Source organism: Leptonychotes weddellii, chromosome 7 (genome assembly GCF_054177405.1).
Source record: "Leptonychotes weddellii isolate Sample4059 chromosome 7, ASM5417740v2, whole genome shotgun sequence".
Classification (NCBI taxonomy): Eukaryota; Metazoa; Chordata; class Mammalia; order Carnivora; family Phocidae; genus Leptonychotes; species Leptonychotes weddellii.
The window spans coordinates 88,348,840-88,364,375 of record NC_138375.1 but is presented as its reverse complement, the minus strand read 5'-3'; the positions used below and the strand labels follow the sequence as shown (position 1 = coordinate 88,364,375).

Sequence of the window (15,536 nt, the reverse complement as noted above, 5' to 3'; positions counted from 1 at the left end):
GGATAAAGAAGATGTGGTATATATATACCATGGAATATTATGCAGCCATCAAAAAAAATTAAATCTTGCCATTTGCAACAACATGGATGGAACTAGAAGGTATTATGCTAAGCGAAATAAGTCAGTCAGAGAAAGACAAGTATCATATGATCTCACTGTTATGAGGAATTCTTAATCTCAGGAAACAAATTCAGGGTTGCTGGAGTGGTGGGGGTGGGAGGGATGGGGTGGCTAGGTGATGTACATTGGGGAGGGTATGTGCTATGGTGAGCGCTGTGAATTGTGTAAGACTGATGAATCACAGACCTGTACCTCTGAAACAAATAATACCATTATATGTTTAAAAAAAAAAAAAAGATAGTAGGAAGGGAAAAATGAAGGAGGGGAAATTGGAGGGGGAGACGAACCATGAGAGACTACGGACTCTGAGAAACAAACCGAGGGCTTTAGAGGGGAGGGGATGGGGGATGGGTTAGCCCGGTGATGGGTATTAAGGAGGGCACATGCTGCATGGAGCACTGGGTGTTATATGCAAACAATGAATCATGGAACACTACATCAAAAACTAATGATGTACTGTATGGTGACTAACATAATAAAATAAAATTTAAAAATAAAAATAAAAAGCTCCCTCTGGCAATATATGCTAGATGCACTGGACTCTAAGCTATGTGAAGGGGACTTTGTCTATCTTGTTCATCACTGGTATCCCTAGTACATAGCACAGTACCTGGAACATATAATCTACTCAAGAGATAACTGCTAAATGAATGAATGAATGAATAAAAGAATAAAAAGTCCATGAAGTTAGTCTCTGAATCTTCCACAGGAACAGGGAGATTTCAAGGCCTTATGGGGAAATCTGATCTCCTCTAGGTCAGCCTTGTGATTTGATTTCTGAGCTAGTAGCTGGTTCTTGGTCCATCTGAACCTCTAAGAAATTTACCAGAATAGAGTGAGACGTCACTCTGATCTGGAGAAATCTTTTTGGACCCAACTAGGCATATCTCTTGGGCTTAAACTGGAACTGATTCATTCTCCAAAACATAGAGAGGGATGAGTCATCCTCCTTAAGAACATTTTCTCAAGGGACATCTGCAGGATGCTGGAGGTCCCTGTCAGTCCATTCTCAAAGTAATAGCATTCCAAAGGAAGGGTACAAACTACAGGACCGGCAGTTAATTTTATGGTTGATAAACATGTTTCAACCTTGAGCTCCCAGATAATGTGTTTCTATGGGTCAACTGGGCAGCCTCTAGAGTGTTGACCTTTGAAACGTGGGCATCACAATTTGACATTTGAGGCTGTTTAGTGACTCTGGTGTCCACACAGTTCAGTAAGTCCTGCTTCTCACAAAGCCTCCTCCCTGCTAACCGTAACTATTCCCAAATATAAATGCGAAAATTAAACATTTACCTTGATGAGAAAATAGCGCTCTCTCATTGACACTTCTTCAAACACTCACCAATGTGATTTAGTTATAGTTTTTAGTAGCTGTTTTTACATTTTTAATTATTTTGTAGAGTTAAAATATGTAATAATGGATAACTGTGCAATACATTAAATACTTATGGGTATGTTGTGCCTTCTGTTATAATATAAAATCCATCTATTCTGGTTGATGGGTTTTAACCTCACACAGAATACTTTAAACTCCATTTGGACTTGTGCCTACAATCACCTTAGCAAAGTCTCTTAAGTAACTGCGCACAGCCTAATTAGTATGCATTATCAATTAACAAACTTAATAGCCGGCAGATTGATTAGATCCTCTGTTGCAGGGGCAGAGCTGAAGCGAAACAGAATGAAAAATCATTGCACGCATACACTGCAGCTTTGTTATTTTCTCAGATCCCCTCCTCCTCCTTCACGTTTCTTTAATTAATGCATGCATATGGTTCCACATATCTGGTAAACCCAAGCTTTTTCCTAACTCTTTCATAAAGCTCATTCGTAAACAGAGGGAGTCCATGCGTCCCTTTTCTTCCAGGGGTTCTGTATATATCTTTTTCACCCCTCTTCTTGCCCTCTCCATGGCACTGAATTTTAAAGGGCTGCTTCTCCCATTCTGATTATCCTCCCTGTGCTGGAAATGGGAGAGGAATACAAAGATGAGCGGGAAGTGTAAGCTTTTTAAAACAGAGGACCGCTCAGGAGTCACATCAGTGGGGCTCTGACAACCCTAAAGTGCTTCTGGCAATTATTTCCAAAAAGAATGGTGCAAAAGGACTGTCCTGTTACATCTTGTCTATTTTTGATGGACTGGGAACAATATAAATAAATGAAGGAAAATCCACATTTCCTGAAAGCAGGGATCAAGCTGAAAGGAGTTGCCAACTGCACTGTTCATAAAATGCTGGCATTATAAGAATTTTACACCTCCCATAAACATTCAACACAGAACTCTAAAAAGACTTCTGAAGACATTTCCAACATCATAAATTGTCACCTTGTAGTGCTGGTTTAGGTTTTATTTTTCTATTTTAAACAAAGTAATGGTTCGTGCCAGTTTTTTTATTTATTAACTGTTCTCAGGTATAGTATCTTTTTTTACTTCTATGCAGAAAGAGTTATAATTAGGATATGGAGAAGGCAAAGCGAAGTTTTAATTTCTGTCTTGAAGGACACCTGCATTCTGGTGGTTTATTGACTGTTCCCTCCAAAATCATAGTAGGAATAATTCCAGGAGTTCTAGGTCTAGTCAGCTTTTTCTTGACTGTCCTTCACAAAGAAGGACCTGCGGCCATTCTCCCTTTTGCTCACCATGCTCCAGACACAGTGGTCTTCTCACTGCTCCTGAACAAAGTTCATTCCCCTACTTCCTTCCCTCTGCCTGGGATGCTCACTTTTATTTTCCTCATGGTTTGCTTTTTTGTTACATGTAGGTCTCAGCTCAAATATCATCTCCTAAGACAGGCGCTCCCCAATCACCCAGTCTTAAATGATGCCCACCCCCCCGACCCAACCACCAGTACTCTTTTTACCACTCTAGCATAGTGATATAATGGCTCTTCCACTATCTTACATTATCTTACTTATTTGCTTCTTTATTTAATGTATTCATTCCCCATAAGAATGCAAGTTTCTCATTAGCAAGGACCTAATGTGTTTATTCACAGCTGTTTGGCTTCAACACTAAGCACAGCGCTTGGTACATTTTAAGAACTTAACAAATGCTTGTTGAATGAAAACATGATTGAATAAGTGAATAGGGAACAAATAAGAAGTGGGCATTAGTATGTATGTGCATAGGCAGAAGAGAAAAAGGATCTACACTGAATGAACCCAGAGCAATACCAACATTTACAAAACAAGACAATGGACAAAGGACATTTCTCCAAAGAGGATATCCAAATGGCCAGGAATCACATAGAAAATGTTCATCCTTATCCATTAGAGAAATACATCAAAACTACAATGAGATACCACTATATACACACTAGCATGGCTAGAATAAAAAAGACAGTAGTAACAAGTGTTGGTGAGGATATGAAGAAGTGCGAACTCCCATACATGGCTGGTAAGAATGCAAAATGGTGCAGCCTCTGTAGAAAACAGTCTGGTAGTTCCTCAAAATGTTAAACATAGCTACCGTATGACCCAGTTAGTCCACTGTGAGATATATACCCTAGAGAAATGAAAACGTCCATGCAAAAACTTGTACATAAATGTTCATAACAGCATTATTCATAATAGCCATAAAGTGTCAGGCGAACGTGATAACCGCTACACTACAGAAACAATAATAGCCATAAAGTGGAAACAGCTTAAAGTCCATCAACAGGTAGATGGATAAATAAAATGTGGTATGTCCACACAATGGATTATTATTCAGCTATAAAAAGGAATGAAGTACTGACACATACTACAACATGAATAAACCTTGAAAACATTATGTTAAGTGAAAAAAGCCAGTCATGAATCACCGTACTGTGTACAATTTCATTTATATGAAATGCCCAGAATAGGCCAATCCACAGAGACAGAGACTGTATTAGTACTTGCTTTGGGCTTAGAGGGACAAAAAATAAGGAGTGACTATTAATGGATACCAGGTTTCTGTTTGGAGTGACAAGAAGGTCATAAAATTGATTATGGTAATGGCTGAACAACTCAATGAATATACTAAAAACCACTGAATGGTCCCTTTTTAAATGGGTGAATTGTATGGTATGTGAATTACAGCTCAACAAAGATGATTTTACAAAAAAAGTAAAAAGAAGAAGAAAAGGAAGTCCATAAAAGAAACTGGAAAGGCACGGCAGGAGTTATGAGGCACACCAGGAGTACACGGTATCAGAGTGTTTCATGAAGGAGAAGGTGGTCATCAGCGGCCACTTCTGCCATTGATCAGGTAAAACAAGGGCTGAAAGGTGCCCACTGGAGCTAGAAACAGGGAGGTATTCAGTGGCTTTGGCAAGACAAACACGAGCTCCAGGGCGGCATCTCAGTTTGGGTTCCCCAGAAACAGCGCCTGAAATAAGGATTCATGGACAAGTGTTTCCATGAGGAGAAGGGGGCATTGTGGTAGGGCAGTGGGGAAAGGTACAGGAAAAGGGCAAGCAGCAATAAAAGGTGCCGGGTGTCAACCAGAGCTGAATCCCCCTGGACCTCTGGAACACGGTGCCAACGCTTACCTCAGAAATGGAATTGTCCTGCTCCCGCAAGAGAGTGGCTGGCTGCGGGGTGGGGGGTGGGGGCGGGCCCCAGTCCCTACCTGCTGCCACCCACCGGGAAGCACTGGAAAACCCCAGGGCTGTGGGTTTGCACCAGCGTGTCCTCTCCGAGAGGGCCAGCCGCTCCTTCCCGAAGGGGCGTGGGCGTCCGCAAGGCTGAGACAGGAGGTGGTAAGCGCTGCAGAGCGCATGTGCAGGGCCAGGAGCCGCCCGCCTCCCGGAGAATGCCGGGAAGGGCCGTAAGGTGGGCGAGGATCTCCGCAGTGGTAGTTTCGCCAGGAGAAGGGGGCCGCTTTTTCGACGGAGATGGGGTTCTCTGCTGAGGTGGGGCGGGTGGCAAGATCAAAGGCTTGAGGCGGTGAAGAGAGCCTGGCCTTCTCTGAGGCAGAGTTTCCGTGTTCCAAGCCGACTGGCTCAGCGCCCAGCCCTCTCTCCCTCATCCTGCGGTGATCCCGTTGTACATCTCTGCACATCTCTCTCTGAGGCTTGTGTTTGTCTTCCACGTGTCCATTCCACCAGCAATCTGTGCGCCCCAGAAGGGTACGGACCACGGTTATGTAATCCCAGTGCCTAACCGGCTCCCATCTAAGACAACATGGAGGACAGTAAAACTGTTTTAATTGTTTTGTTTTGTCTTTTTACCAATTTCACGCCCAAATTAAGAGAACTCTTTTCTCTCTGGGGTGGGGCCGGTGGGGTGGATGAAAGGAAGACGGGTGGAGAATGGGCTGCAGAAATGTAGGGTGAGCGGAACAAGGTGCTGCCCTGTCCTAACCACCCTGGCGTTCCCTGGCTTAATCACAGACTCTCGTAGCAGCTCTGTGACTTCCTCAGGCGCAGGAACTGTGTGACATTCGTTTTGAATCCCTAGTGCTTAGGTCTCTCAGGCCTTTGGTTTCCCAGTGAATGCTTTTCAGCTGAATTGAACAGGGGGGTAAGTGGGGAGACACCCAAAGTTGTCAATTGTCCCCAGGCTTCCCTCCTCAGCTAGACTCCTATTCAACCCCCTCCTGGGTCTGCTTTTCTTTGTAGGACCCTTTGCTGGCTCTTGTTCAACCAAGACTTAACCCCTCTCAACCCCACCACCCTGTTTTCACCCTCACTTTCCACACACCAACATGGATTTTGTCCTCTCAAACCCAAGGAGAAACTTTCCTTTATCTTCTCCAACAACTGTACTCCCTTTCTTTCCCTGGTGGCAGTACCATTTCACATAATGGCCCTGATGGGTCCCACGATTTTAAATTTCACAGACCATTCATATTTCAAAAGATAGATTTGTGAAACAAAGATTTGCCAAGTTAATAAAAACATCAAAGATTGCCATCTATCATCACCATAATTTCACGTGAGAAAGAGCATTTAACAACAGCAAAAAACCTCCCCCAAATAGGAAACACATATTTTCAGAATGAAGTTTGAAGGATGCTTTCTAAGAGAGCACAGTGTCAAACCTATGATTTTCCTTTTTTTTCATTGTGCTGTAAATTCTTCAAAATTTTGCCAAAGATCAGTGTTGAGAAACATTGCTCTATACATTAGAGTAGAATTTGAGTCCAGGTGAGATCCTGGGTGGAAGAGAGAGGTATTTGGGGGCCAAATAAGGCCATAAGTAGACATGTACCCACATTATCTGTGCTTTTGTAAGACTGGTCCTGATTAACAATATCCACAGCTTAAGCATGGTTCTTGGTTTCGGCTCAGGTAGTGATTTGAGTCGTAAGATAGAGCCCCAAGTCAGGCTCCATGCTCAGTGTGGAGTCGGCTTGAGATTCTTTGTCCCTCTCCTTCTGTCCCTCCTGCTTATGCTCTCTCTCTAAAAATAAATAAATCTTAAAAACAAAACAAAACAATATCCACAGCTGAAAAAGAAGTTCTAGGTCCTTCTTTCCTGCCCTCTATTTTCCAGAACCCTCACCTGCCTCCCACCTCAGTTATGACCCTATACCTCCCAATCTAGTTTGTTCTTCACTTCTCTTGGGCAACTTCTAATTCTTTACGATGTTTTATATTCTTAACACCAGTTTAAAGAAGTTAATGTTCAGATATTCTGATGATATTTGAAAACTATTTTTACTGGGAGAGCAAATGAAATTAGTTATCAGGGTAACTTGTTACTGAAGCCTTCCAGTTCTTGGCCTTTGCTTTTCCAAAGGTATTTAAAACCTAGTCTGCAGGGTGCCTGGGTGGCTCCATTGGTTAAGCATCTGCCTTTGGCTCAGGTCATGATCCCAGAGTCCTGGTATCAAACCCAGTATGAGCCTGCTTTGGTCTCCTCGCTCACTGGGGAGCCTGCTTCTCTCTATCCCTCTGCCTGGTGCTCCCCCTGCTTGTGCTCTCTCTCTTGCTATCTTTCTCTGCCAAATAAATAAATAAAATCTTTAAAAATAAATAAATAAATAAATAAAACCTAATCTGCCAGAAACAATGGCCAACCCAGTAGCAACGAGCAACCTAGTGCCCAGGTTGTGTTATTATTATTATTATTATTATTATTTTATTTTACTAATCTTTTTTTTTTTTCTTTTCTTTTCTTTTCTTTCCTTTTCTTTTTAAGTATGCTCCACCACGGGGCTTGAACTCATGACCCAGAGATAAAACCTGAGCTGAGATCAAGAGTTGGACACTTAACCAACTAAGCCACCCAGGAGGCCCCAGATTGTGTTTTTAAATGCAATTTCCTACTAAAAGGAATCAGCGCTCCTTGGAAATGTGATTTATTCCAGGACTGTACAGGGTGAGCCTGAAATACCTTGTCATACCAGAAAGCAAGAAAACTATTGGAAGGCAATCAAGTGCATGTCAAAAGACATAGGAGCCAACTGAAAGGGGCTCCCACTTCTTAAAGGTGAAATCTGAGCAACAAAAAGAATAACAAGTATAATGTATTAGAATGCATCAAAAATTTTTCTACCTCTTAATGAAATAATGGATGCTCTCCTGCCAGAATATCCATGCTACAGATTATAATCTATAGGAACAAAACAAAACAAACAACTTGCCTCCCATGAATTGTTATTGGGTATATAGTGACATGTGAGTCTGTGCTACTTCATTTTAACATACCTCACAACTGAGAGACTGAAACTCTGCAGGAAGACTTCATTGTTTATTCAGTAACATATAAGAAGAATAACAGGGGTGCCTGGGTGGCTCTGTCGTTAAGCGTCTGCCTTCGGCTCGGGTCATGATCCCAGGGTCCTGGGATCGAGCCCTGCATCGGGCTCCCTGCTCCGCGGCGAGTCTGCTTCTCCCTCTCCCACTCTCCCTACTTGTGTTCCCTCTCTCGCTATGTCTCTCTCTGTCAAATAAATAAATAAAATCTTTTAAAAAAAAGAAGAAGAAGAAGAATAGCAGTAAGGGAAGTGGACGGGGGTGGGCAAAAAAGCTAGTTTATTTTCCAGTCATTTTGTAAAAACTTTGAAAATGTGTTAAGGAAACCTAACTCAAAATTGGAGGTGGGAAGCCATGAAGGGAAGGCTCTCAAATACATGTGCCACTCACTGCAGTTTGCATAGTCCAGCAGGAAGAAGGAAGATTTCTTCTTGGTCCAGCAAAAGCAAGTTACCCTCGCCTGCAGCCAATAAGAAGTCGTCATCACTTCAAACTCTCATTTTCCTCCCGTGAACTTTTGTTCAAAACAAGCTCTCCCAATTTCCCTTTCCTCTATAAAAGGACGGTCTTCTTTGTTCTCCAGACTTGCCTATGGTTTGCCATAGTTTGCTTGTCCCAAATAGCAATTTTTATGCTATTCTTGAATAAACGTGATTTTGCTGGCTGAATCACTTACCTTTTCCTTTTAAAAGACTGACAAAACACAGAAAAAGAGGGACGAAGCTAGTTCAACACCAGTCTTGCTTCACATTTCTTGTTGAAGCAGGTTGGAACAATAACAAAAACAGTTAATGCTTATTGAGTACTTACTGATTGCAAGTCACTGTGCTAAGCACTTTATATTGCATGCAACAACACTATGAGATAGGTACTATTATCCCCATTCTACCGATGAAGAAACAGAAGTTTAGAGAATTAAAGTAACACCCCTCTTCCATCTATGAACCTGCTAAACACATTAGATAAATCTGCTTCCTATTCTGTGGTCTTTGTCCATTCTGTTCCTTTATCCTCATAAATGCAGCTGCCTTTTTTTAGCACCCACTATGTTCTAGTAATCTGTAATTTATGTGTATCAATTCACTACAATCCTCACTCAAACTCCAAGAGGGGAGTCCTATCACCTTCGTTTTATAAATGAAGAAACTGAAGGGCAGAGAAGTAAATTGCTCAAAATGACACAGCCAGCAGTACAGCAGGGTTTCAAACTGACCCCAAAGCCTCTCTCTCTCTCTCTCTCTTTTTTTAGAGAGAGAGAGAGAGAGAGAGGCACAAGCCAGGGGGAGGGGCAGAGGGAGAGGGAGGATCCCAAGCAGGCTCCATGCCCAGGGTGGAGCTCAACACAGGGCTCAATCTCAGGACCCTGAGATCATGATCTGAGCTGCAATCAAGAATCAGATGCTCAACAGATAGAGCCACCGGGGCACCCCACAAAGCCTGTCTCTTCATCACTATCCTGTTATCTACAGCTCAAAGGATTCCTCCTCTGTTACCCACTACAATGCTTATTCCCTCACTGTTGGTACCACTGTCATGATGTTACCCAAGTTCACTGAGGGTAGGGATGGTGTCCATTCAGCAAATACCTATCAGCCACTTTATATGCAGGCACTGAATCTTCTGTAGGGCCTAGCACAAAGCCGGTGCTTCATAAATGTCATCTGAACTGCATATAATTCTCAAGATCAGGATGAACCAAACCACTACTTATAGTCAATATTTTTTAATGTACTATGTAATTATTTCCTCCCTCCCCCCCAAATATTTACCTAAGTAAAATATTATCTATCACACTGGAAATCATTGTTTTGGATATGTGATAGCCTGAACAAATGTAGAATTTCATCAGGACTAGCAGTGCAAAACTGAACAGTAACGTGGTCTTGTGGCAGGTTCAAGTCAGAAACCTATGACTTTTTGAGGCAGAGAAAAGCCCAGAAGCTCTAAACGTGCATTCTTTCTCTGGAGTTAGCAACTTCCCCTGTAGATCCTTTAAAATTATAAATTGCCACTCTAACACTTTTTAATTTTAACACTGCTGATATAATTGTTCAAAGTGGAAAAGAAAAAAAAATCACTCTTCATTATTTAATGCAAACAAACCAAATTGGAAAAATTACATGTTTCCTCAATCTATGCCTCTTATTTTTATCATCCTCCGTCCTTTGTTTTATATCGTTTACACTCAATTCAGAAAATGCCTGTCTAAATTCACTTTCTTAGCTTAAGTTACCAACCCCTTGTTCTTGTATTTGACACTAACTCAAATAGCCTTGAAACAATTATCCTCTCTATTCCCTTCAGAATTGTCTATACTTTAATGAGTTCCCACTTAATCTCTCCTTTGCCAAAGAATACCATTCTGATTAGCTAAGATCCTTAAATCCCCAGGTGGTTCTCTTGCCCTCTGTTGTACCTTCTCCATTTCTATAATATCCTTTTATAATAAGGTGACTTGAATTGTGCATAGTATTCCAAATGTGGCCTTGCCAATCCTCACAAAGAACCTGGATAATTCCCTGGATTTATATTCAATCCCTGTTCTTAAGCAACCCAAATGAGGGCTCTTACACTGTCTTTATGGCCATTAAAATGTTGAGTTTTCTTCTATTTCCCTTTTATCCATCCAGATTTCTAGTTTCCAAACACACTAGGGAATTTTGGACTATTTTGGCAACTAAATATGCACCATTTTTCAAAGCTTCTGGGGCATAAAGAAAGTAGAAATGTCCTTCAGTCAGGTTCATTTCGGAGAGCAGGAGCCAGAGACTCTTTTCTTCAAGAAGTCAATGACTAAAAGGGGATTCATCCTTTGGGAGAACACTGGGTTTGTTTTGCACAGACCCCATCTCTTACTCCTCCCTAGCACCTCCTTCACAGGAAGAGTTGAGTCTAAAGCTGAAGATGAGGCTGGAGTAGAGAAGAAACAGCAAAGGCTACTCAATGATGTACATTCTTGAGTAGAAAATTTGGCGAATTCAGGTCTTTGAAAAGATCATTAGGCCCTGTAGAATACGGTGCTCCAAACGGTTTTGCATCTCATCTCAAACATGCACATCTGTGCACACATACACACACGCTCACCTTGTATATCCCAGCTCTTCAGTCAGCAGGAGTTACCTAACTGGCTTGGAGGTAAGGGTGGGCTGAGCGTTCCAGGCAGAGTGAACCACATGTGCTGTCTTTTCCAAGCTAGCTTCAGAAGTCACAAAGCATCATTTCTGTTATGTTCTATTCATTGAAAATGAGAGACTAAAGCCAACTCACATTTAAGGGGAGGAGAATGAGATTTTACCTGTTAATGGAGAAACATCAAAGAATTTGACATGGTAACATGGTAATTTGGGAGTGGACCCTATAAATTAATTCCCATCCTGGTTTCATTTCTATTGTCAAGGCACTCAAAAGAAAGAACATAGTCTTTCATAGAACGCCTCTGTAAGGGCCTGATGTTTACTTGCTGCATCAAGATACATGATGGAACTTGTGTCTCCAAATTGATCCTGTTCATTATGGGAGAGAGTCCTACTTCTTTGTACTAAAACAGTGAGGAGGGAGGGAAGAAGGGGGACTATTAGTTTATCTGGGAGTCAGAGATACTAGGGAAAGCAGTCAACTCCTTTGTGATAGAACCTGCCTTAATCAAGAGAAAGCAGAAGGAAAAATATATTAATGACATATTCAAGTTTTTTGAAATTGAACTTAGAAATATCTAGGTTAATGATTTATTTTTCAATATGAAAATTCTGCTTATATTGACTATTTTGCTCTCACAAATGTCAAGCCATTTATTGTACGGTTAAGGTGCCCATATTTTCAATAGAAGTATTTCCTTTTAAATGTTAAGAGATATCAACCGTGAAATCAATTCACTTTCTCCTTGTGCTAAAAATTAGAATATCATAGCAGGACACAGTCTAATTGATGTTAACAGGATCAGTGCAAAAAAGGAGACCCAAAGTCTTCTCTTTGATTTTCCTTTTAGGACTCACAATTGAATAATAGTAGCTATTTTGAATTCATCTACACTTATTGATCTAACTTGTCAGAAATCAATCAATAATCAATCAATATGTTCTCTGAACTAAGCAGTGAATTTGGGAACACTCAATTCAAATCCTAGCACTGCCATGGTGACCCCACTCCAGCCACTTATCCTTAGTTAAACTGCTTCTCAGTTTCTTCATCTATCAATATGGCACCACTGCTTTTGCCACAATAAAAACAAGTTGATTTGCAAAGTATAACCCCTAATGCCTAGTTATTTTCTCCTGAGATGCTGTGCTTATAATTCCAGAAGCAGCTAAGAGGGGAAAATTAGGGTAGTGCAGATTCAACATGTAGATTTACTCTGACTGTGAACACTAATGTCTTAGATATAATATAGGCAGTTGAGCCTTTTCTATAAAAAAACTTTATTCATTATCGAAACCAATATGAACTTGTCAATATTCTGGTTAACTATTGCTATGTAACAAACTACTCTAAAACTTAGAGGCTCAAAACAATAATTTATTATTAGTATTATATACGTCATGATTTTGCAGTAAGGAATACAGACAGGACAATGAGAATGGCTCATCTCTTCTTTATGACGCCTAAGACCTCAGCCGGGATAACTGAGGAGACTAGGAGCTGGAAAGCTAGTGGCTGTCTGAGTCTCTGTCTTTTTCTCCCTCCCTCCTCTCCAAGATACATACCTGACTTTGTTTCTCCACATACCCTCTCCATATAGTTAGTCTGGGCTTGCTCACAGTATGGAAGCCTCAGTACAGTCATATTTCTTACATGGCAACTGAGGGCTCTAGGAAAGAGTATGCCCAAGAAGAGAAACCAGAAGATACAGATTCTCTTAAATAAATGTTGACCCAAACTGACGCAGGGCTGCTTCCATCAAATTCCATTTGTCAAAGAAGAGTCCACACAGATTCCAGGGAAAGGAACATAGATGCCATGTCTCGATAAGAAGGGTTATAAAGTCTCTGAACCTCTTTAATCCACCACACTTATTTGCATCTTCCTGTGCTTTACAACGTAGCAAGCGCTTTAGCTTCTGATAATGGAAGAGGAGCCCTTATTGGACCAACCCTCTTGTTTTCTTTGGACTGTGGATAACAACTATAACTACTGTACAAAATATAAATAAACAAATAGCTGAAGGCACTGGAGAGCAACCAAAAGCAGACATGGGAATGGAGCCAACAATTGGAGGAAAGAATGGTACTGGATGACTTTCTCATTTTTTATAGCTATTTACCTAAGGACAGGCCCTAGTCCATGCTGAGCAGAGCAGTTAACACTAGGACAGAAGATCTGAAGTCCTACCGGCTTGAAGAATAAGAGGAAAGAGTTCAGAGCTACCATAGCAGTCTAAAAGTGAAGTGGCAGGGCGCCTGCGTGGCTCAGTCGGTTGAGCGACTGCCTTCGGCTCAGGTCATGATCCTGGAGTCCCGGGATGGAGTCCCGCATCGGGCTCCCTGCTCGGCGGGGAGTCTGCCTCTCCCTCTGACCCTCCCCCCTCTCATGTGCTCTCTCTCATTCTCTCTCTCTCAAATAAATAAATAAAATCTTTAAAAAAATAAAAAAATAATTAAAAAAAATAAAAGTGAAGTGGCAGATGCCTCAAAAAAGAGAGAGTCAGAGAGAGTGAGAGCTCCAAATTTTGTGTATGAACTCTGCCAGGTCTCTAGATGATCCCTGAACTACTTACACATAGGGCAGACTCCAAGCAGCCCAGGTGAGACTGGAAGTGCTAAATGAGACTTCAGTTGCTGTCCAAGCAAGTTAGCTGCTGTTTTATTAAAAAGAAAACAAAACATCACTGATATGAGGAATTCTAATCTCAGGAAACAAACTGAGGGTTGCTGGAGTGGGGGGTGGGGTGGGGGGGATGGGCTGACTGGGTGAAAGACACTGGGGAGGGTATGTGCTCTGGTAAGCGCTGTGAATTGTGCAAGACTGTTGAATCTCAGATCTGTACCTATGAAACAAATAATGCAATATATGTTAAGAAAAAAAAAAAAAGAAGATAGCAGGAGGGGAAGAATGAAGGGGGGGAAATTGGAGGGATAGACGAACCATGAGAGACGATGGACTCTGAAAAACAAACTGAGGGTTCTAGAGGGGAGGTGGGGGAGGATGGGTTAGCCTGGTGATAGGTATTAAAGAGGGCACGTCCTGCATGGAGCACTGGGTGTTATGCACAAACAATGAATCATGGAACACTACATCTAAAACTAGTGATGGAATGTATGGGGATTAACATAACAATAAAAAAAAACACAACAAAACAAAAGCCAATAACTTTCAGAAGGACAAAACAGAATCACAGAATCCAGGGTCTTTATATATATCATTCAATGCCCAGGATACAGTCCTAATGTATAAATATATTAGAAAATGTGACTTGGAGAAAATGGAATCAATGAAGATCAATCCAAAGATGACCTACATTATGAAATTAGCAAAGAGTTAAAAAACAGCTGTTATAACTATACGTAAGGACATAAAGGTAAAAACGCTTTTAATGAATGAACAAATAAGAAATCTCAGTAGAGGGGCACCTGGGTGGCTCAGTCAGTTAAGCATCTGACTCTTGATTTCAGCTCAGGTCATGATCTCAGGATCATGAGATCAGCCCTGCATTGCCCAGTGTGGAGCCTGCTTAGGATTCTCTTTCCCTCTCCCTCTGTTCCTACCCCATCCTCATCCCAGCTTGCATACATGTGCCTTCTCTCTCTCTCTCTCTCAAAAAAAGTCTCAGTAGGGAAATAGAAACTATAAAAAAATGAATCAAATGGAAGGCCTAAAAATGAGAGATAAAATATCTAAAATAAAAATTCATTGGCTGGACTTAGTAGAAGAATAGAGGAGACCAAAGGAAAGTGTCAGTGAATTTGAAGATCAATCAATAGAAATTATTCATTCTAAAGAACAGAGAGGAAAAAAAAAACAAACCATGAACAGATCCTCAGGGATCTGTAGGACAATAACAGAAAGTTTAGCACATGTGAAACTAGTGTCCCAAAAGTTGAGGAGAAAGAGAATGGGGCAGAAAAAAATATTTGAAGAAATGACCAAAATTGCCAAAATCTGGTGAAAAACATAGATTTTCAGATGCAAGAAACTTAACAAACCATAAGATGGATACATTTAAAAAAAAAATTATACTCTATGTACATCATAGACAAACTTCTGAGAAAAGATAAAGAGAAAATCTTGAAAGCAGCTAGAGAAAAATAACACATTACACACTGGGAAACAACAGTAAGAATTAAGGCTGACTTCTTGTCAGAAACAAGAGGCCAAGAGAAATCTTTAAAGTGCTGAAAGACCCCCAATTCTATATCCAGCAAAAATATTCTTCAGGAATGAAGACAAAATAAAGATGTTCTCAGATGAAAACAGAATACCGGGGTGCCTGGGTGGCTCAGATGGTTAAGGGTCTGACTTTGGCTCAGGTCATGGTCTCAGGGTCCTGGGACCAGCCTCCAGTCAGGCTCCTCACTTGGAGGCAGGAGTCGGCTCCTCCCCCCACCCCTCCCCTGCTCGCGCACGCTCTCTTTCTCTCTCCCTCTCTCATATAAATAAATAAAATCTTAAAAAAAAAAACAAAAAACAGAATACCAAGAAAAGATATAATACCTTGCTAACTCTGATTGAGCTTACTAATAGTTACTGTTAATTTAGGATATAAATATATTTTGCTTGTTTGGAAGTCCCAACTATTCTGCCACTCCAGTTACT

General features: G+C 41.1%; 2 long non-coding RNA genes across 3 annotated transcripts in view; both read right to left on the bottom strand.

Annotated features, from left to right (window-relative positions):
- LOC145722675 (uncharacterized) overlaps positions 1–6,943 on the bottom strand; it is a 71,716-nt gene extending 64,773 nt beyond the window's left edge. Inside the window, exon 1 of the long non-coding RNA XR_014147119.1 lies at positions 4,638–6,943. This is a non-coding gene — a long non-coding RNA (uncharacterized LOC145722675). The remainder of the gene's footprint in view (positions 1–4,637) is intronic.
- An 821-nt stretch (positions 6,944–7,764) lies between these two features.
- LOC145722674 (uncharacterized) overlaps positions 7,765–15,536 on the bottom strand; it is a 68,409-nt gene continuing 60,637 nt past the window's right edge. For both annotated transcript variants that reach the window (XR_014147118.1, XR_014147117.1), the window contains one exon: positions 7,765–15,536. This exon is cut by the window's right edge and continues 23,091 nt beyond it. This is a non-coding gene — a long non-coding RNA (uncharacterized LOC145722674).